The sequence below is a fragment of the Microcaecilia unicolor genome, chromosome 1, assembly GCF_901765095.1.
Source record: "Microcaecilia unicolor chromosome 1, aMicUni1.1, whole genome shotgun sequence".
Classification (NCBI taxonomy): Eukaryota; Metazoa; Chordata; class Amphibia; order Gymnophiona; family Siphonopidae; genus Microcaecilia; species Microcaecilia unicolor.
In genome coordinates this window covers 605,108,257-605,129,459 of record NC_044031.1, presented here as the reverse complement: position 1 = coordinate 605,129,459, position 21,203 = coordinate 605,108,257, and the positions used below count along the sequence as shown (strand labels likewise).

The 21,203-nt window shown below is 48.1% G+C and overlaps 1 protein-coding gene and 1 pseudogene across 1 annotated transcript in view; both read right to left on the bottom strand.

Moving 5' to 3' along the window:
* Positions 1-21,203, bottom strand: part of DENND3 (DENN domain containing 3) — a 390,432-nt gene that overhangs the window by 55,867 nt on the left and 313,362 nt on the right. The window lies entirely within an intron of this gene.
* On the bottom strand, positions 14,819-15,427 carry LOC115460109 (annotated as a pseudogene).

Genomic DNA, 21,203 nt, shown 5'->3' with positions numbered 1-21,203 from the left:
CGGGACGGTCGGCACGCAGGGCACGCCCACCGCGCATGCGCGGCCGTCTTCCCGCCCGTGCGCGACCGCTCCCGCCAGTTGAATGACTAGCAAAAGATGAAACACACAACTCCAAAGGGGAGGAGGGAGGGTAGGTGAGAACAATCAGCCTGCTGTCCTCGGAGAACACCTGCTACAGGTATGTATCATTCACTTTCTCCGAGGACAAGCAGGCTGCTTGTTCTCACGACTGGGGTATCCCTAGCTCTCAGGCTCACTCAAAACAAGAACCCAGGTCAATCGGACCTCGCAACGGCGAGGGTACAACAGAAAATTGACCTACGAAGAAAACTAACTGAGAGTGCAGCCTGACCAGAATAAATTCGGGTCCTGGAGGGTGGAGTTGGATTTACACCCCAAACAGATTCTGCAGCACCGACTGCCCGAACCGACTGTCGCGTCGGGTATCCTGCTGGAGGCAGTAATGTGATGTGAATGTGTGGACAGATGACCACGTCGCAGCCTTGCAGATCTCTTCAATAGTGGCTGACTTCAAGTGGGCCACCGACGCTGCCATGGCTCTGACACTATGAGCCGAGACATGACCCTCAAGAGTCAGCCCAGCCTGGGCGTAAGTGAAGGAAATGCAATCTGCTAGCCAATTGGAGATGGTGCGTTTCCCGACAGCGACTCCTAGCCTGTTAGGGTCGAAAGAAATAAACAATTGGGCGGACTGTCTGTGGGGCTGTGTCCGTTCCAAGTAGAAGGCCAATGCTCTCTTGCAGTCCAATGTATGCAACTGACGTTCAGCAGGGCGGGTATGCGGCCTGGGGAAGAATGTTGGCAAGACAATTGACTGGTTAAGATGGAACTCCGACACCACCTTCGGCAGGAACTTTGGGTGGGTGCGGAGCACTACTCTGTTGTGATGAAATTTGGTATACGGAGCATAAGCTACCAGGGCTTGAAGCTCACTGACCCTACGAGCTGAAGTAACTGCCACCAAGAAAATGACCTTCCAGGTCAAGTACTTCAGATGGCATGAATTCAGTGGCTCAAAAGGAGGTTTCATCAGCTGGGTGAGAACGACATTGAGATCCCATGACACTGTAGGAGGCTTGATAGGGGGCTTTGACAAAAGCAAGCCTCTCATGAATCGAACGACTAAAGGCTCTCCAGAGATGGCTTTACCTTCCACACGATAATGGTAAGCACTAATCGCACTAAGGTGATTCCTTACTGAGTTGGTCTTGAGGCCAGACTCTGATAAGTGCAGAAGGTATTCAAGCAGGTTCTGTGCAGGGCAAGAACGAGGTTCTAGGGCCTTGCTCTCACACCAAACGACAAACCTCCTCCACTTGAAAAAGTAACTCTTCTTAGTGGAATCCTTCCTAGAGGCAAGCAAGACCCGGGAGACACCCTCAGACAGACCCAACGTAGCGAAGTCTATGCCCTCAACATCGAGGCCGTGAGAGCCAGGGATTGAAGGTTGGGGTGCAGCAACGCTCCGTCGTTCTGCGAAATGAGAGTCGGAAAACACTCCAATCTCCACGGTTCTTCTGAGGACAACTCCAGAAGAAGAGGGAACCAGATCTGACGGGGCCAAAAGGGCGCTATCAGAATCATGGTGCCGCGGTCTTGCTTGAGCTTCAGTAAGGTCTTCCCCACCAAAGGTATGGGAGGATAAGCATACAGGAGGCCGGTCCCCCAATGAAGGAGAAAGGCATCTGACGCTAGCCTGCCGTGTGTCTGAAGTCTGGAACAGAACAGAGGCAGCTTGTGGTTGGTCTGAGAGGCGAAAAGATCCACCGAGGGGGTGCCCCACTCTCGGAAGATCTTGCGTACCACTCTGGAATGGAGCGACCACTCGTGCGGTTGCATGACTCTGCTCAGTCTGTCGGCCAGACTGTTGTTTACGCCTGCCAGGTACGTGGCTTGGAGAAGCATGCCGAACCGGCACGCCCAACGCCACATCCCGACGGCTTCCTGACACAGGGGGCGAGATCCGGTGCCCCCCTGCTTGTTGACGTAATACATTGCAACCTGATTGTCTGTCCGAATTTGGATAATTTGGTAGGACAGCCGATCTCTGAAAGCCTTCAGTGCGTTCCAGATCGCTCGGAGCTCCAGGAGGTTGATCTGCAGATCCTTTTCCTGGAGGGACCACAGACCCTGGGTGTGAAGCCCATCGACATGAGCTCCCCACCCCAGGCGAGATGCATCCGTCGTCAGCACTTTCGTGGGCTGCGGAATTTGGAATGGATGTCCCAGGGTCAAATTGGTCCGGATGGTCCACCAGAGCAGTGAAGTGCGGCAACTGGTGGAGAGGCGGATGACATCTTCTAGATTCCCGGTGGCTTGGAACCACTGGGAAGCTAGGGTCCATTGAGCAGATCTCATGTGAAGACGAGCCATGGGAGTCACATGGACTGTGGAGGCCATATGACCCAGAAGTCTCAACATCTGCCGAGCTGTGATCTGCTGAGACGCTCTGGTCTGCGAAGCCAGGGCCAGGAGATTGGCGGCCCTCGCTTCGGGAAGGTAGGCCTGAGCCGTCTGGGTATTCAGCAGCGCTCCTATGAATTCCAGAGACTGGGTTGGCTGGAGATGGGACTTTGGGTAATTTATCACAAACCCCAGCAGCTCCAGAAGTTGAATAGTGCACTGCATGGACCGGAGGGCTCCTGCCTCCGAGGTGTTCTTGACCAGCCAATCGTCGAGATATGGGAACACGTGCACTCCCAGCTTGCGTAGGTAGGCCGCTACCACCACGAGGCACTTGGTAAACACTCGTGGGGCAGAGGCGAGCCCAAAGGGCAGCACACAATACTGAAAATGCCGTGCGCCCAGGCGGAATCTGAGATACTGTCTGTGAGCTGGCAGTATCGGGACGTGAGTATATGCGTCCTTTAAATCCAGGGAACATAGCCAATCGTTTTTCTGAATCATTGGCAGAAGGGTGCCCAAGGAAAGCATCCTGAACTTTTCTTTTACCAGGAATTTGTTCAGGCCTCTCAGGTCTAGGATGGGACGCATCCCCCCTGTTTTCTTTTCCACAAGGAAGTACCTGGAATAGAATCCCTGCCCTTCCTGCCCGGGTGGTACGGGCTCGACCGCATTGGCGCTGAGAAGGGCGGAGAGTTCCTCTGCAAGTACCTGCTTGTGATGGGAGCTGAAAGACTGAGCTCCCGGAGGACAATTTGGAGGCAGGGAGGCCAAATTCAGGGCATATCCGCACCGCACTATTTGGAGAACCCACTGGTCGGAGGTTATGAGAGGCCACCTTTGGTGAAAAAATTTTAACCTCCCTCCGACCGGCAGATCGTCCGGTACGGACACTTGTAGGGCGGCTATGTTCCCGTGGATCCAGTCAAAAGCCCGTCCCCGGCTTTTGCTGTGGAGGCGCAGGGGGCTGCTTAGGCGCACGCTGTTGACGAGAACGAGCGCGCTGGGGCTGTCCCTGTGCCTGACGAGGCCTTCGGGCCGGCTGGTTGTACCTACGCTTCGCAAAAGAATAGGGTGCAGCCTGCCGGGCCCGGGAAAAACGTCCACCTGTGGAGGTGGATGCTGAAGGCGCCCGGTGGGAGAGCTTGTCGAGAGCGGTTTCCCGCTGATGCAGTTGGTCCACCATCTGCTCGACCTTCTCACCAAAAATGTTATCCCCCCGGCAAGGGACGTCGGCCAGTCTCTGCTGGGTGCGGTTGTCCAGGTCAGAGGCCCGCAGCCATGAGAGCCTGCGCATCACTATACCTTGGGCCGCAGCACGAGATGCCACGTCACAGGTGTCATAGATACCCCTGGACAGGAACTTTCTGCACGCCTTCAGCTGCCTGACCACCTCCTGATAAGGCCTGGACTGCTCCGGCGGGAGCTTCTCGACCAGGTCCGCCAGTTGTTGCACATAGGTCCGCATGTGAATGCTCATATAGAGCAGGTATGATTGGATGCGGGTCACGAGCATGGAGGATTGGTAGGCCTTCCTCCCAAACGAGTCCAGAGTGCGAGACTCCCGCCCCGGGGGCGCCGAGGCGGTATCCCTCGAACTCCGTGCCCTCTTGAGAGCAGAATCCACGACCGCTGAGTCATGGGGCAATTGTGGCCGCATTAACTCTGGGTCAGAGTGGATCCTGTACTGGGACTCTGCTTTCTTGGGAATGGTGGGGTTAGTTAATGGTCGCACCCAGTTCCGAAGCAGTGTCTCCTTGAGTACATTGTGCAGCGGTACCGTGGAGGACTCTCTAGGTGGTGATGGATAGTCGAGGACCTCGAGCATCTCGGCCCTCGGCTCTTCCACAGAGACCACGGGAAAGGGAATGCTGATAGACATATCCCGCACAAAGGAGGCAAAGGAGAGACTCTCAGGAGGTGAGAGCTTCCTCTCCGGTGAAGGCGTGGGGTCCGAGGGAAGGCCCGTAGACTCCTCTGAAGAGAAATATCTAGGGTCCTCCTCTTCCCCCCACGAGTCCTCATCCTCGGTATCGGACATAAGCTCATGTAGCTGAGTCCTGAACCGGGCCCGGCTCGACGTCGAGGCACCAGGGTCTCGGTGTCGTCGAGCGGTGGGCTCCCGCGTCGGCGGGGACGGAGCTCCCTCCATCGACGTCGACGGGGACTCCACCTGCGTGGCGGTCGAGACCGGCACCGCAAGCGGCGGCGGTGTCGACTGCCCCGGCGCCGGGCTAGAGCTCGCCGGCACCACAGTCATCGGCGCCGAGGGCGCAAGCACCCCCGGCGCCGGCACAGCCTGGCGCATCAGCCCTTCCAGGATCCCCGGAAGGATGGCTCTGAGGCACTCGTCCAGGCCCGCTGCCGGGAAAGGCGGTGGGGCCGGTAGGGGTGCCGGTGCCAGAATCTGGTGGGAGCCAGGAGACGACACCGAGGTGCCGGGACCCTGTTGTGTCGGCACCTCTATCACCGACGGGGATCTCTCCTCTCGATGGAGACGCTTCGGCGTCGACTCCTCTCCGATGTGCATCGAGGGCGACCGGTGACGGCGCTTCTTATCCTTCTTTCGATGCCCGTCACCGGCGCCGGGAGGCATGGAGGAGGAGGATGACGATCCCCCTCGGTCTCGAGGAGCCGGGTCAGACAGGGTTCGGTCCCGTGGGCCATGGGCTGAGGGAGTGACCGGGGCCGACTGCCCACGCGGCCTCTCACCTCTACCCTCACCGGCGGACCGGCGGGCCGACGGGACCTGTTCTCCTGGGGTCGATGCCATCGGTGCCGATGTCTCGGGCATCGATACCGGTACCGAAGGACCGGGCGTCGATACCGATGCCGTCGAGGTCGACGTCGAGGGGCCGGCGCAAGTTCCAAAAATACGGTCCCGTTGAACTTGCCTCGCAACCTGAGTCCGTTTCCGGAGACCGAGACACAGGGGACACGACTTGAAATTGTGCTCCGGCCCGAGGCACTGGAGGCACCAAGCGTGGGTGTCGGTCTGCGAGATGGGCCGGCCGCACCGACCACACTTTTTAAATCCACTCGGGACCTTCGAGGACATCGACGGAAAAATCGCGTCGGCGAAATTAAAGTCGTCGATGGTGGCGGAAATCACACCTCGAAAAAGAAAAACGACCGTGCGGCCACCAGGCCGCAATGCAACGTCCCCGCTGGAAGCGAGGGAAAATTTTTTTTTTTTTTTTTTTTAAGAAAGAAAAAGTGGAGCGCGCGGCAATTCAATAAAAAAGAAGAAATAAAAGAAATTCGCGTAAACGCGACGGTTTTTCCGGGGCTGAAACAGAGAGAGCGGCACAGGCACGACTCTCTCCAGGCGCGGAAAAAAGGAACTGGCGGGAGCGGTCGCGCACGGGCGGGAAGACGGCCGCGCATGCGCGGTGGGCGTGCCCTGCGTGCCGACCGTCCCGCGAAGCTTTTTTCCGGTTGGTGGGGGCTGCCGCGGACGTCACCCAGTCGTAAGAACAAGCAGTCTGCTTGTCCTCGGAGAACCAACTGTACACCACTACAATAGCCCTTATGTATGCAGGTGTCACCTATAGTAGGTAAAGCAGGTTTTTGGTGGGTTTTGTAGCGCTCACGCTTTCCACCACAAGTGTAACAATTAAAGTGGGATATCAGCTACTACAGGGATCTGCTTGCTGCTCTAAAAGGACTGACCATAGTATCTGAAGCTGTCGGAGGCTGGTATGTACCTTTTTTTTCCCACCTCTTTGGGGTGTGGGTCAGTGACCACTGGGAGAGTAAAGGAGTTATGCCTTAATCACTCCAGTGGTCACTTGGTCATTTAGGGCACTTTTTGGTCACTTAATTGTGATTGAAACAGGTCTAGCCAAAAAGCCTTAATTTTGGCCCTAGAAGTTTTCATTTTGCTCCATTATTGCCGAAAAACCATCTATCTTTTGGTGCCACCCATATCCTGCCCAAAAGATGCCCCCCAACACACGTCCTTCTCCCACCGTATAACTTTCTTGGACTTTTTATGTTTTGAAAATGAGCCCCATGAACAATAATCCAAAAGAGGCCTCAACACCCTATATAAGGGCATTATGACCTCCTCCTTTCTGCTATTATGTGACTCACTATGCTGCCTTATCACATCTATGAGATCCTCAGATACTATCACCCCAGGGTTTTTCTCCTGTCCTGTACTCATAAGCCTCTGTTCTCCTTTTGCATACAGTTTCTTTGGGATTGTGCACCATAAAACCATCTTTCTAAACTTCTTTGCATTAAAGGTCAATTGCCACGTGTGTGACTAGACCTCTAGATTTCGTACATCATTTCTCATTTTGCCTACTCCTGCTGGGTGTCCACTCTTGCAGATCTTTGTGTCATCCAGACAAAAAGGGGAGTTTTCCTTTCCAGTCCTTCATAAATATCGCTCACAAAGACCTTGAACAGATCAGTCTGGGGATCGACCAATGAGGTACTGTCACACCCCTCACCCATTCTGTAGTAACATCTTCAGTCCTTCTGTGACTGTTCTCTTGTGCTTGACTGCTTAAATATTTTAAATTTAAATGCTTTACATTTTGTCTATTAGATTGTAAGCTCTTTGAGCAAGGACTGTCTTTCTTCTGTGTTTGTACAGCGCTGCGTACACTTTGTAGCGCTCTAGAAATGTTAAATAGTAGTAGTAGTCTACAGCAGCATTCCATGCTAAGAAGAAGAATCTGTTTACTTCCTGGAAACCCAGCACTTCCTTTATAGCCCTGCAAGAGAGCGCTGGCTGATGTCATCACTTCCAGTCTGGTAATATATATAAGGAAATTCCTGACTTCCAGCCAGTGCCTTTGCAACAGGTTTCCTAGAGTTGTCTAGTGTGTGTTGCAGTCTTGTTCCAGCCCTGTTCCTGCCTGTTTCTTGTTGTGTTTCCAGCCTTCGGGCCCTCCGACTCTGTATTCCCCTTTTGTTGTATGTGTGGATTTTTGTGCATGGCTGTGGTTTTTGTAGTGTAGAGTGATATCTGAAGTTTTATTGGGGGGTTTTCATGCTGTTAGGTTTGTCTGTATGAAGGAGTGGGTGGTGTGTGTGTGTATGAGAGAGTTGAGTTTTGGGCTGGCTGATTGGTGTCCAACTTCCTTCCTCTCTTTGCTCTCCCTTTGCAGATCCTCTGGTCTGCCTTGGTTGGGAGCTTTGATGTGGGGATGGGAGGGGGGGGGGGTTGTAGGGGAGGGGGTGGGGTGTGGGGGGGTCTGTGGTTTATTGGGGGGGGGGGGGTTGTTTTACATGGGAAGGGATTGTGCTTTAGCCAGGTTTTCTATACCTCCCTTTTCTGGGGTGAGCTCCTCTGTGGGTCTATGCTTTGTGCACTGTTGTTTCCTACTGGGCAGACCATCTGTATATTGTTTGATGCTGTGACCGCACCTCGAATATTGTGTTCAATTCTGGTCGCCACATCTCAAAAAAGATATAGTGGAATTAGAAAAGGAGCAGGGGAGGGCGATGAAAATGATAAAGGGGATGGGACGACTTCCCTTTGAGGAAAGGCTAAAGCAGCATGGGCTCTTCAGCTTGGAGAAAAGGCGGCTGAGAGGAGATATGATACAGGGCTATAAAATAATGAGTGGAGTTGAACGGGTAGATGGGAAGCGTCTGTTTATGTTTTCCAAAAATACTAGGACTAGGGGGCATGCAATGAAGCTACAAAGTAGTAAATTTAAAACAAATTGGAGAAAAGTTTTCTTCATTCAACATGTAATTAAACTCTTTCGTTGCCAGAGAATGTGGTAAAGGCAGTTAGCTTAGCAGAGTTTAAAAAAAGGTTTGGACGGCTTCCTAATGGAAAAGTCCAAAGACCATTATTAAATTGGACTTGGGGAAAATCCACTATTTCTGGGATAAGCAGTATAAAATGTTTTGTACTTTTTTGGGATCTTGCCAGGTATTTGTGACCTGGATTGGCCACTGTTGGAAACAGGATGCTGGGCTTGATGGACCTTTGGTCTGTCCCAGTATGGCATGTACTTATGTAAGGTTCACATTGCTTGTATATAGGAAACGCACCTTTGTAGGAAACCTGAATATATGCGTCATCATAGACTGTATCCTCATATTCTGTTTGCCTCTGACTTGCAGAATACTAAGAAACAGCGTGTTGCCTTCTTGTTTCATAAGGGACTTGCGGTTGCAGGTCCCAAATGTGAAACGGGACCCTGAGGGGTGCTACCTCTTTGCTCAGGTTTCTTTTGACCAGGTTGAGTTGACTGTTGTTAGTTTGTATGTTCTGAATGTCAATCAAGCTGCTTTTTTTCAGCAGGTTAAGGTGTCCTTAGGATTTTTTTTAATTAGAGGTGCTTTGGTTGTGGGGGGAGATTGTAACATCTGCTTAGCATCTAGGCTGGATTCTTTTGACTTGGCCCCAGTGGGCCTCCCTTGGCCAGTGCAGCCTTGAAGGCCTTTTTACATGATTTGGGTCTTTTTGATGTGTGGCGGTAAGTTCATGGGCATCAAAGGGACTATACATTTTATTCTAGCCCTCATGATCTTTACACACGTATTGATTATATTCTCTTGGACTCGTCTCTTAGGGGTTCAGTTCTGCAGGCAGCCATAGGGAATCAAATTCTTTCGGATTATGCTGCTTGTTGGGTGGTTTTGGGTGTCATTCTTGATGAACCCCCAGAGAGATTTTGAACCCTCACTACTAGCTTACTTCATCATGATCCATCTTAACTTCAGGAAACTACTGAAAACCAACTTGCTTAAGAAGGCCTACCCCCATGACCCAAATTAACTTTCTACTTCCTGCGACACAGCAAAATGTGGACCGTACTAAACTTCTATCACCACCCCCTCTTTATTTCTTTGTTGCTATATACTTATGTTTCTTACATACTTACTACTATACTATGTATTTGTGTTATTGAACCAGAGCCTACCTCTACGGTATTGTGTAAGCCACACTGAGCCTGCAACTAAGTGGGAGAATGCGGGATATAAATGTGTTAAATAAATCCAGGGATCATGCAAGAATATAGGCAGATTCTCCTTGAGTATCTTGAGCATAACCTTAACTCTGATCCCCTCCCCTTTGAAATCTGTCATCCAGGGTTTCTTTTTAAAACATGCAGCTCAGTGAAAGGAGCACGAGGCACTTAGGAATCAATACTTGAACCAGATTCAGGATCTTGAAACTCAGCATAAACAAACTAGCAGTAAGCAGGCCTTGAGTTCTCTGCACAGGACTGGTTTGCTCCTTGAGGGGTCAAGTTAGGAGGATTTGCAATTTGCTTTCGATAGGCTTCATCAGAAGCATTACAAATACACTGGTAAGGATAGCTCTTTATTGGCTTTTAAACTGTATAAAGCCTGTTCAGATTGTTTGGTGTGGAAAATCAAGGATCATTCTGGACACCTCTTGTATAAGGCTGGACTTATCCGAGATCACTTTCGGAAATTTCTGGCTAACTTGTATATGGGATATCCTCAGATTCAGTCTTATGAAGTCTAGTCTTACTTGTGGGCACTACACTTGCCTTCTCTTTCTCCTGCCCAGCAGGATTGCTTGGACGTGGTGGTCACCTCTGAAGAGGTTCTGGGGTCTATTAGGACCCTGGCGTCTGGTAAGTCACCGGACCTGAATGGACTCCCTGTTGAGTTTTGCAAGACCTTCGCACCTGAACTGTCATCTTTGCTTGTGAGACTTATGAAAGATGTGCGTGAGGGGAGTCATGTTCCTCCTACAATGCTGGATGCTTAGATCTCGGTTATCCCTAAAGAGGGTAAGGAATTGACTGATTGTCAGTCTTATAGGCCTATCTCAGTACTTAATGCAGATGTTAAGATCTGTGCCAAGTTGTTGGCAGTGCATTTGGGGAAGGTATTGCCTGATCTAATTCATCTTGATCAAGTGGGCTTTGTCCCGAAGCATCAAGCTGCTGATATTATTCAAAAACCTGCTAATTTGTGATACATCTCTAAATGCACTGCCCAGCAGGCTTTCCTGCTGAGTATTGATGTGGAGAAGGCATCTGACAGGGTCCACTGGGGTTTCCTACATGGTGTTCTTTCTAGAGTTGGTTTGGGAGAGGCTTTTTGTGGGTGGGCGCAGGAACTGTATTCGGTTCCTCATGCCTGTGTTCAGGTTAATGGTGGTGTTTCTGCTATGTTCCCCTTCACTAGGGGTACTAGGCAGGGTTGTCCCCTTTATTATATATGCTTGTGATGGAAATTAGGGTTTGTATAAGATTAGTGTCTTTGCAGATGACGTGTTACTATCTCTGACGTCACCCTTGACTACCCTACCCAAAGTGTTGCAGGATTATTCCCCAGTTTCGGGCTTTAAAATTAATATAGGAAAAACTGAGGCACTCAATTTTACTTTCCTTTGTGATGTGATGTTTTGCAGTCCTTGCAGCAGTCCTTCCCATTTTGGTGGGTAGTCAAGGACTTGAAATACTTGAATGTGTTGTTGTAGCCTGCTTATAATCATTTATATGTTGCCAATTACCCTAAGTTATTTGCAACCATTCAAGTAGACTTGGATCGCTGGTTAGGGCTCTGTAGGAGTATCCCCGTGTGTCACCTTGTGCGCAACTGAGGCCTATGTTCACATATAAGAACATAAGAGTAGCCATACTGGGTCAGACCAATGGTCCATCTAGCCCAGTATCCTGTTTCCAACAATGGCCAAGCCAGGTCACAAGTACCTGACAGAACCCCAAATCGTGGCAACACTCCATACTACAAATCCCAGGGCAAGCAGTTGCTTCCCATGTGTGTCTCAATAGCAGACTATGGACTTTTCCTCCAGGAATTTGTCCAAACCTTTTTTAAACCCAGATACACTAATCACTGTTACCACCTCCTCTGGCAAACAGTTCCAGAGCTTAACTATTTGTTGAGCGAAAAAATATTTCCTCCTATTTGGTTTAAAAGTATTTCCATGTAACTTCCTTGAGTGTCCCATAGTCTTTGTACTTTTGGAATGAGTAAAAACTTCCTAGCATCCTGTTTGCTCTTTTGGCAGCTACCGCACACTGAACAAAAGATTTCAGCGTATTATCTACAATGACAATGAGATCTTTTTCTTGAGTGCTGACTCCCAAGGAGGACCCTAGCATCAGATAACTGTGATTTGGCTTATTCTTTCCAATGTGCATCAGCTTGCATTTGTCCACATTCAATTTCATCTGACACTTGGATGTCCAGTCTTCCAATTTCCTAAGGTCTTCAAGCAATATTTCACAGTCTGCAATTGTTTTAACAACATTTTATTTATTTTTTAATTTGGATTTTGCACACACCTTTTTCAGTAGTAGCTCAAGGTGAGTTACATTCAGGTACCCTGGATATTTCTCTGTCCCAGGAGGGCTCATAATCTAAGTTTGCACCTGAGGGAAATAGAGGGTTAAATGACTTGCCCAAGATCAGAAGGAGCAGCAGTGGGATTTGAACTGGCCACCTCTGGATTTCAAGACCAGTGCTCTAACCACTAGGCCACACCTCGAATAGTTTTGTATCATCTGCAAATTTGATCACCTCACTCGTTGTTCCGATTTCCATATAATTTATAAATATGTTAAATAGTACCGGTCCCAGTACAGATCCCTGCGGCACTCCACTGTTCATCCTCCTCTATTGAAAGAAATGACCATTTAACCCTACCCTCTGTTTTCTGTCCAATACCCAGTTCCTAATCCATAACTGGACCTTGCTTCCTATCCCATGATTCCTTAATTTTCTCAGGAGTCTCTTATGAGGAACTTTATCAAAAGCTTTCTGAAAATCTAGATACACTAAATCAACCGGCTCACCTTTATCCACATGTTTATTCATGCCTTCAAAGAAATTAAGCAAATTGGTGAGGCAAGATTTCCCTTGGCTGAACCCATGCTGACTCTGTCCCATTAAACCACATTTGTCTACGTCTTAAGTAATTTTATTCTTTATAATAGTTTCCACTATTTTGCTAGGCACTGACGTCAGGCTTACTAGTCTATAATTTCCCGTATCACCCCTAGAAACCCTTTTAAGAAATTGGTGTCTCATTGGCCAACCTCCAATCTTCAGGTAGTACGAACGATTTTGATACTAACAGCAGATCAGCAATTTAATGCTTGAGTTCTTTGAGTACCCTTGGATGTATGCCATCCAGTCCAGGTGAATACTACTCCTTAAATTCTCAATTTGGCTCATTATATATTCCAGGTTCACTGAGATTTCTTTCAAGTCCTCTGCATCATAACCCTTGAAAACCATTTCCAGTATAGGTAGATCTCTTACATCTTCTTCCGTAAAGACAGAAGCAAAGAATTCATTCAGTTTCTCCGCTATGTTCTTGTTCTCCCTGAGAGCCCCTTTTGATCCTTCGTGATCTAACGGTCCCACGGATTCCCTTACAGGTTTTCTGCTTCTGATGTACCTGAAAAAGTTGTTACTGTAAGTTTTAGCCTCCATGGCAAATTTCTCTTCAAATTCTCTTTTAGTCTTCTTTATTAATGCTTTCCATCTGACTTGCCAGTGCTTATGTTGCTGCTTATTTTCTTCATTTGGGTCCTTTTTCCATTCTTTGAAGGACAATCTTTTGGCTGTAATGGCCTCTTTTACTTCACCTTTTAACCACGCTGGATGACGTTTTCTCTTCTTTCCACCTTTGCAAATACTTGGAATGCATCTGGACTGGGCTTCCAAGCAGTGGCGTAGCTAGGTGGGGCACAGGGAGCAGTCGCTCCCCCAAATAGATTTTTAGAAGAGATGGCGCCTAAGTGCCAAATGCCTGCAGTGCTAATAGTTTTCTCTGCCTCCTCCCCCCTCCTGCGCGAGTCTTGCACCTACTCCTGTTTCTTCCACCCGCTCTCTCCCATTCACGTGGTCGCTCGTTTTTAAAGCCCTGAGGTGTTCTCCCTCCGACACCAGCGATTCACATAGCCAGCCTTCTGCCAGCGTCGGGGCCTCTCCCTCTCACCTCTGTGCAAGACAGGAAGTCGCATTAGAGGAGGCGTGACGCGCCTGAGGAGAGGCTCAGATGCTGGCAGAAGGCTGGCTATGTGAATCGCCGGTGTCGGAGGGAGAACGCCTCAGGGCTTTAAAAACGAGACACCACGTGGATGGGAGAGAGTGGGCGGAAGAGACCGGAGTAGGTGCAAGACTCACGCAGGAGGGCAATGAAAATCACCACGGACGAAACATGTAAGACTCGGTGGGGGGGGGGGGGGGGGGGGGGGGGCTGGAGAGGAGAGAAAGCTGCCCAAGAAGGTTTAATAGACAGGAGTGGAACTGAGCCTATCTAGTCCGTTGCAAGCAAGGAAGCCAGTTTTGGTTAATCTGTGTCTACTCCCCCACGCAGTTGTCATTGCAGTTCACGCGAAACAAAGCAAGCAAACTTATGAGCTGCTGCATCCACCTTGTAATTTTGTATTGTTGGTCCATCTGTAACAAGGCTAAAGCAGTTTCAGTTGGATAGGCAGTGCCTTAAAAGCTAGAGGAGAAAAGAAATAATCGAATATCACTAAAACAGCTTCAAAAATTATTAGTGGTTAGAGTGGTGGACTTTGGTCCTGGGGAACTGGGTTCGATTCCCACTGCAGGCACAGGCAGCTCCTTGTGACTCTGGGCAAGTCAATTAACCCTCCATTGTCCCAGGTACAAATAAGTACCTAAGCCGCATTGAGCCTGCCATGAGTGGGAAAGCGCGGGGTACACAAAAAAAACTGTAATTATAGACTCTATAGGTTGAGCTCATTTTTCTTCACTGTTCACTGATAGGGACACAGGGGCACTATTAGAAAGGGGGGTAAGGAGATAGGGACACAGAGAGGGCACTACTGGAATGGGGAGGAGGAGGAGATAGGGACAGAAAGAGGCACTACTGGAATTGGGGAATGGGAATATGGGGAGAATGGTGAAAAAGGGGTGAGATGGGGAGAAAAAGGTAATGCTGGGAAAAGGGGGAAGATGGGGACACAGGGCAATGTTAGAAAAAGGGAGAGATGGAGACACCAAGAGGGCAGATATTAGAAAAGGGAGAGATGAGGAGACCAGGTAGGCTTGTGCTGAAAATGGGGGGAGATGGGGACACAGAAAGGGCAGATGCTGAACATGGGGGTAGGATAGGGACAAGGGGCACAGAAGGGAGATACTAGACAGGACAAATAGTGGTGCAGAGGAAAGAAGGATGATGCACTTGGAGACAGAAGAAATGTCAGATGGGCAAGAGACCCTGTAAAGGCAGAAGAAACAGAGAAAAACAGAAAAGAGACAGTGGGACCAAAGCAAATGAGAAAATAAATTGTTCAAACTGTAGAAAAAGGTATTTTAATTTATTTATTTGTTACATTTGTATCCACATTTCCCCACCCATTTGTAGGCTCAATGTGGCTTACATAGTACCGGAGAGGCCTTTGCAGGCTCCGGTATGAACAAATACAGGGTGTCTCTAGTGAAGTCTCTCTTTTTGGTAAGATTTTGCCAGGAAGTAGGTCTCAGCAGACTCTTTCCTACTAGCCTGTGGTTTCACAGTCTTCACATCCTGGAAAATCTGCACCAGCCTGTTTTGCAGAACACTGCTTTTCCCTCCAACCCACAGTTTGCACAGAAGGGTTCCACCAGGACTAAGAATACTCTGGGCCAGATCAAGAAGTGGCAGACACATAGAAACAAGTCTCTGGTGGTCTAGGTCTCGAATGCCACAGGCAATGGGTGCCATATCACTCAAGATGACATCAGCCTTCCCTGCTGGAAGCCTGTCTTTGATTTTCATGTGGGTGCTTGAATCAGTAACGTCAGCATTGGATAAGAAGACTGCCCCCTCCAAAGGCGAGAAGTGAAGAAGGTCCACCCCCATTACAAAACCAACAGGACATTCTGGATTTGTACCAGCAGCATTGACCCTCTGAACAGTCACTTGACTCCATGCTCCTGGAGCAGCACCAAAGTCAACCACACAAAGTCCTGGGCGTGAATTTGATTTTAGGAATATGACAGTATTTAAAATGCATATCTCCGATGTCTTCAAATTAGCAACCCTGCAGGGGTCTGAGTGCATTTTCTTAAGTAATTTTGTATGTACTGCAGGACAGATTTTGATGGGTAGAATCAGGGGCTGCAAATCCGGATGTCAGTTCACACTAGGAGTGGTTGAAAAATATCCCTTCTGGAGCTCGATCACTTGGCAGCTCTATGCACTGCTATTTCATAGTGGGGACATAAAACGAAAGATCAGTGCCAACAGATGTAGAGAAGGAAAGGAAGAAGACAAGAGGCGAGAGAAGAAATGGAAAGGCCAACCTGGAAAAGAATTTGTATGGCTGACTCGTAGAACATGGAAAAAAAGACTGGGACCAGCCAAATTACCAGACAACAAAGGTAGAAAAAAAATTATTTTTATTTAATACTTTGTAAAGACTGAGATGTACCTGCTTTGTAAAAGGTACATTTTTTTCTATTTTTATTTTGCAAAGTACAGGAGAAAATGCATTTCTGTTTCTTTTTTACCAGTATTGCAGTGTTTATAGAGTCTGGCTTCCTTGGGTAGAGAGGAGGGGGGTCTCTATTTTAATTTTTGTTGTTGTTGTTGTTGTTGTTGCTCTCTATTCTGTATTAGATTGGTAGCATGGAATGTTGTCACAATTTGGGTTTCTGCCAGGTGCTTGTGACCTGGGTTGGCCACTGTTGGAAACAGGATACTGGGCTAGATGAACCATTGGTCTGACCAAGTATGGCTACTCTTATGTTATATAGATGAGGGTCTGTCCATGTTCTGCATGTGTGACTGAGGTGAAGGATTCTGCCAGCATGTAGTATCTGTGTAGGAATGTGTAACAGTGCAGGTTGTTCCAGTTTCCCAATAGTAGGTATATTGGTGCTCCAGAGCCCAGTGTAATATATGGCATTGTCTTTTCATACATAGGTTAAGGCTGTTATGGTGTGGTAAGTTTTCAGTATAGGTTTTGGGTGTCTTTTTGCAGGGGTTTGTGTTATTTCACAAAGTGTCTAGCCCTATTTGAATGTAGGCTGTGGGGCAAGGGCCACCTTTGGTGGCCTTTTTCACCCAAAATAAAAATGCTCAGGACTAGTGTTCTTCACATCCTGTAGAGTCACCTCACAAACAAAAGCCCATTTGATTTAAACAAGGTGTCTTGCAGTGGAAGGAATGTGTGTTCTATTCCTGAGGTGATGGTCACGATTTGAACATTTTTACTTTGTGGTTAAGAAGACAGGTTGCCTGCTCTAGCCAGTCCAGGGACCTCTTCTGCGTCCTGCCTCCTGATGTAACTTACTATTTCCTTGTAGTCAGGACGCAACAGAGACAGTCTGTATTAATCAGTGCCTGCTACAGCCCCTGAGCAACAACACAAACACTGTTGTCTAGCTGATACCAACCGGTGCCTATTTTATAAATATCTGCTCCCCCTGAGATCAAAACCTGGCTACGCCTCTGCTTCCAAGATGGTATTTTTGAATAATGTCCACACCTGGTTAGTGTCTTCATCTTTGCATCCGAACCTGAACCTGAATCATCTGTGTGAACAGGAGCAAGATAGATGTTTGGACATTTCCTGCTTCTCTATCAACAAATGGAGAGTGCTGGCTGACCGAGGACACTGTAAACCATAGGAGCCAACTTTTCAAAATGATTGAGGGTGCTGAAATTTTTTTTTTTTTTTTTTTACAGGTAGTGCATTTCCCCCCCCCCCCCCCTCCTCTGAGTTCCAGGCTCCCCTCCCTCTCCTCCAAGTTCCAGGCCCCTTCCTTCTCCTCAGAGTTCCAGGCATCCCCCCTCCCTCTCCTCCGAGTTCCAGGCCCCCTCCCTCCCTCTCCTCCGAGTGCCAGTCCCAACCCCAGCCCGACCTCTTCTCCCACAACAGTTCTCCATCCACTCCTCGCCTTCCTGCCGCCCAGAATTTAAAATTCTGCCCTTGCGGTAACAGGAAATGAGGGCGGGACCAGAGCTGAGAGAGAAGGGAAGGCTGAAGCACTGAGCCTGCTCGCCTTTCACTGCTGCCACCAGGACCCGAGGTAAGAAAGTTGAGTTTTAAATTCTGGGTAGCAGGAAGGCGAGGAGTAGAAGGAGGACTGTTGAGGCTGAGGGCGGGCAGGTCGGGCTGGCTGGGAACTTCTGGTGGGAAAATATTGGGGGTGCTCGAGCACCCACAGCACCCATGGAGTCGGCGCCTATGCTGTAAACACATGGAACATGTGCACTTCATCTCAAGGGGGTGAAGCTGTTTACCAGACAGATTTATTATACTGAAGTAAGTGATACTGTTTGTAGGCCTCTTGCCTAAGTATCACCAGGCTCAGGGAGAGTGTGTGGATCAATGCTGGACTTCTTTGTCTTAAACGGCCTGGATTCTATCTCTCAGATAGCAAAAATGTGCCGTAAGAGTCACCTGAGGACTATGGACTGAGGTCTGCTTGGATTTAGCAAGACAAAGAAAAGGAGAATACACTTGGGACAGTGAGAGAGCAGTCAGATGTTCTGAGAGCTCTGGAGATTTTACCTTTGTCCTTGTGTGGATTAGGAATTAGTTATTGGACAGAAAACAAAGGGTACAGTTAAATGGCCATTTTTTTTCAGTGGAGGAGGGTGAAAAGTGGAATGCCGCAGGGATCTGTACTGGGACCGGTGTTGTTTAACATATTTATAAATCATATGGGAATCAGAACGATGAGCATGGTGATTAAATATGCTGACGAAACAACTATTCAAAGTTGTCAAAACACATGTGGGTTGTGAAAAACTATAGGAAGACCTTAGGAAACAGAAAGACTGGGCATCCAAATGGCAGATGATATTTAATGTGGACAAATGCAATGTGATGCACATTGGGAAGAATAATCCGAATTATAGTTACCTGATGCTAGGGTCCACAACTTAGGAGTCAGCACTCAAGAAAAAGATTTAGGTGCTGTTGTAGACAATATGCTAAAATGTTTGCCCAGTGTGTGGTGGCGGCAGACAAAAAAGTGAACAGGAAGCTAGGAATTATTAGGGAAGGAATGCAAAATAAGACCAAGAATATTATAATTCCTCTGTATCACTCCATGGTGCAACTTCGCCTTGAGTATCAGTTACTACTACTACTATTTAGCATTTCTATAGCGCTACAAGGCATACGCAGTGCTGCACAAACATAGAAGAAAGACAGTCCCTGCTCAAAGAGCTTACAATCTAATAGACAAAAAATAAATAAAGTAAGCAAATCAAATCAATTAATGTGAACGGGAAGGAAGAGAGGAGGGTAGGTGGAGGCGAGTGGTTACAAGTGGTTACGAGTCAAAAGCAATGTTAAAGAGGTGGGCTTTCAGTCTAGATTTAAAGGTGGCCAAGGATGGGGCAAGACGTAGGGGCTCAGGAAGTTTATTCCAGGCGTAGGGTGCAGCGAGACAGAAGGCGCGAAGTCTGGAGTTGGCAGTAGTGGAGAAGGGAACAGATAAGAAGGATTTATCCATGGAGCGGAGTGCACGGGAAGGGGTGTAGGGAAGGACGAGTGTGGAGAGATACTGGGGAGCAGCAGAGTGAATACATTTATAGGTTAGTAGAAGAAGTTTGAACAGGATGTGAAAACGGATAGGGAGCCGGTAAAGGGTCTTGAGGAGAGGGGTAGTATGAGTAAAGCGACCCTGGCGGAAGATGAGACGGGCAGCAGAGTTTTGAACCGACTGGAGAGGGGAGAGGTGACTAAGTGGGAGGCCAGCAAGAAGCAGATTGCAGTAGTCTAAACGAGAAGTGACAAGGGTGTGGATGAGGGTTTTGGTAGAGTGCTCGGAAAGAAAGGGGCGGATTTTACGGATGTTGTAAAGAAAGAAACGACAGGTCTTGGCGGTCTGCTGGATATGAGCAGAGAAGGAGAGAGAAAAGTCAAAGATGACCCCAAGGTTTCGAGCTGAGGAGACAGGGAGAATGAGAGCGCCATCAACAGAAATAGAAAACGGGGGGAGTGGGGAGGTGGGTTTGGGGGGGAAAATGAGAAGCTCGGTTTTGGTCATATTTAATTTCAGGTGGCGTTGAGACATCCAGGCAGCAATGTCAGACAAGCACGCTGAAACTTTGGTTTGGATGCAAGGTGAGATATCAGGGGTAGAAAGGTAGATTTGGGAGTCATCAGCATAGAGATGGTAGGAAAAGCCATGGGATGAGATTAATGAACCAAGGGAAGAAGTGTAGATAGAAAAGAGGAGGGGACCAAGAACAGAACCCTGAGGTACGCCGACAGGCAGAGGAATAAAAGTAGAAGAGGATCCACCAGAGTGAACACTAAAGGTGCGGAGGAAGAGGTAGGAAGAGAACCAGGAAAGGACAGAGCCCTGGAATCCAAGTGAGGACAGGGTATCGAGAAGTATGCTGTGATCGACAGTGTCAAAAGCAGCGGAAAGAAATTAGAAAATTAGAAATTAGAAAAGGTTCAAAGAAGAGCAACCAAAATGATAAAGGGGATGGAACTCTTCCTGTATAAGGATAAGCTAAATAGGTTAGGGCTCTTCAACTTGGAAAACAGACAGCTGAGGGGGGGATATGATTGAGGTCTATAAAATCCTGAGTGGTGTAGAATGGGTATAAGTGAATTGATCTTTCACTCTTTCAAAAAGTACAAAGATCAGGGGACACTCAACGAAATTAAATGGAAATACTTTAAAAACAAATAGGAGGACATATTTTTTCACTCAAAGAATAGTTAAGCTCTGGATGTGGTAACAGCGGAGCATTGGAACTCGCTGCCGGAGGATATGGTAACAGCAGTTAGTGTATCTGGGTTTCAAATAAGGTTTGGACATGCTCCTGGTAGAAAAATCCATAGTCTGTTATTGAGATGGATATAGGGGAAGCCACTGCTCACTACTAATTGAGTTTCTGTCAGGTACTTGTGATCTGGATTGGCCACTGTTGGAAGCAGGATACAGGGCTAGATGGACCACTGGTCTGACCCAATATGGCTATTCTTATATTCTTACCTGGCAATGAACTGGAGTGGCAGTTCTGTTAAAACTATCACTTCATGAGAAAGAACTGAGCATCTCTGCCTTCCCTCGCGGGGAAGTGAGCTAATAATTACGACTGCTTAGTGGGTGCTAGAACTAGCTATTTGGGCTAAGGAAACAATAAGGTTATCTCTCTACAGATCAGTTTGCTGTCCACAACTATAGATAAAAGAAGAAGCCATACATTTATCCAGGGATCAGCTAAGAAGCAAGTATCAAGGTGAGATTCCAGCTTTACTTCTACAGTCTGGAAAGTTCAGATGATTATTACTTGTTGCTAAAGGCTGGCTCAAAATCAAGGGCATGGTTTATTTAGCCGAATATTTTTCTGAAGAGGAGGGGGAGGGATTGTGGGCTGATGGAGTTAGCTAACAAAATTGGTTCAGAAATTTGCTGAGGCAAAATTTGAAGGTACAGAGAAAGAGAAATTGGCAAATAGGGAGGGTAATAGTTTTAACATTAAAACAAAGAAATGTAGAAGGAAACGATTTGAAAAAAGGGGATTTGAAAAAGAAGTTTCAATAGTAGAATGCAGAGGTAGGAAGAAATAGAAGGCATAATGACGGCTAATCTTCAGTGCATGCAGTGGACTTCAAGGGCTTTGAAGCAAAGTATGAGGAGTCCAACAGGAACTGAAGATTCTAAGAGGACAAGCAGGCTGCTTGTTCTCACATGTGGGTCGACGTCCGTGTTGGCCCGGGAATCCGGCATTTTTCAAAAGCAAAAAATAAGCAAAGTTTTGCCAGAGTCTTCTGGCGCGCGTGCTGCATGCACCACGCATGCGCAAATTGACTTCCCGCCTGCCACATGAGCGCGTCTCCTCAGTTTTTTCTTTTTCC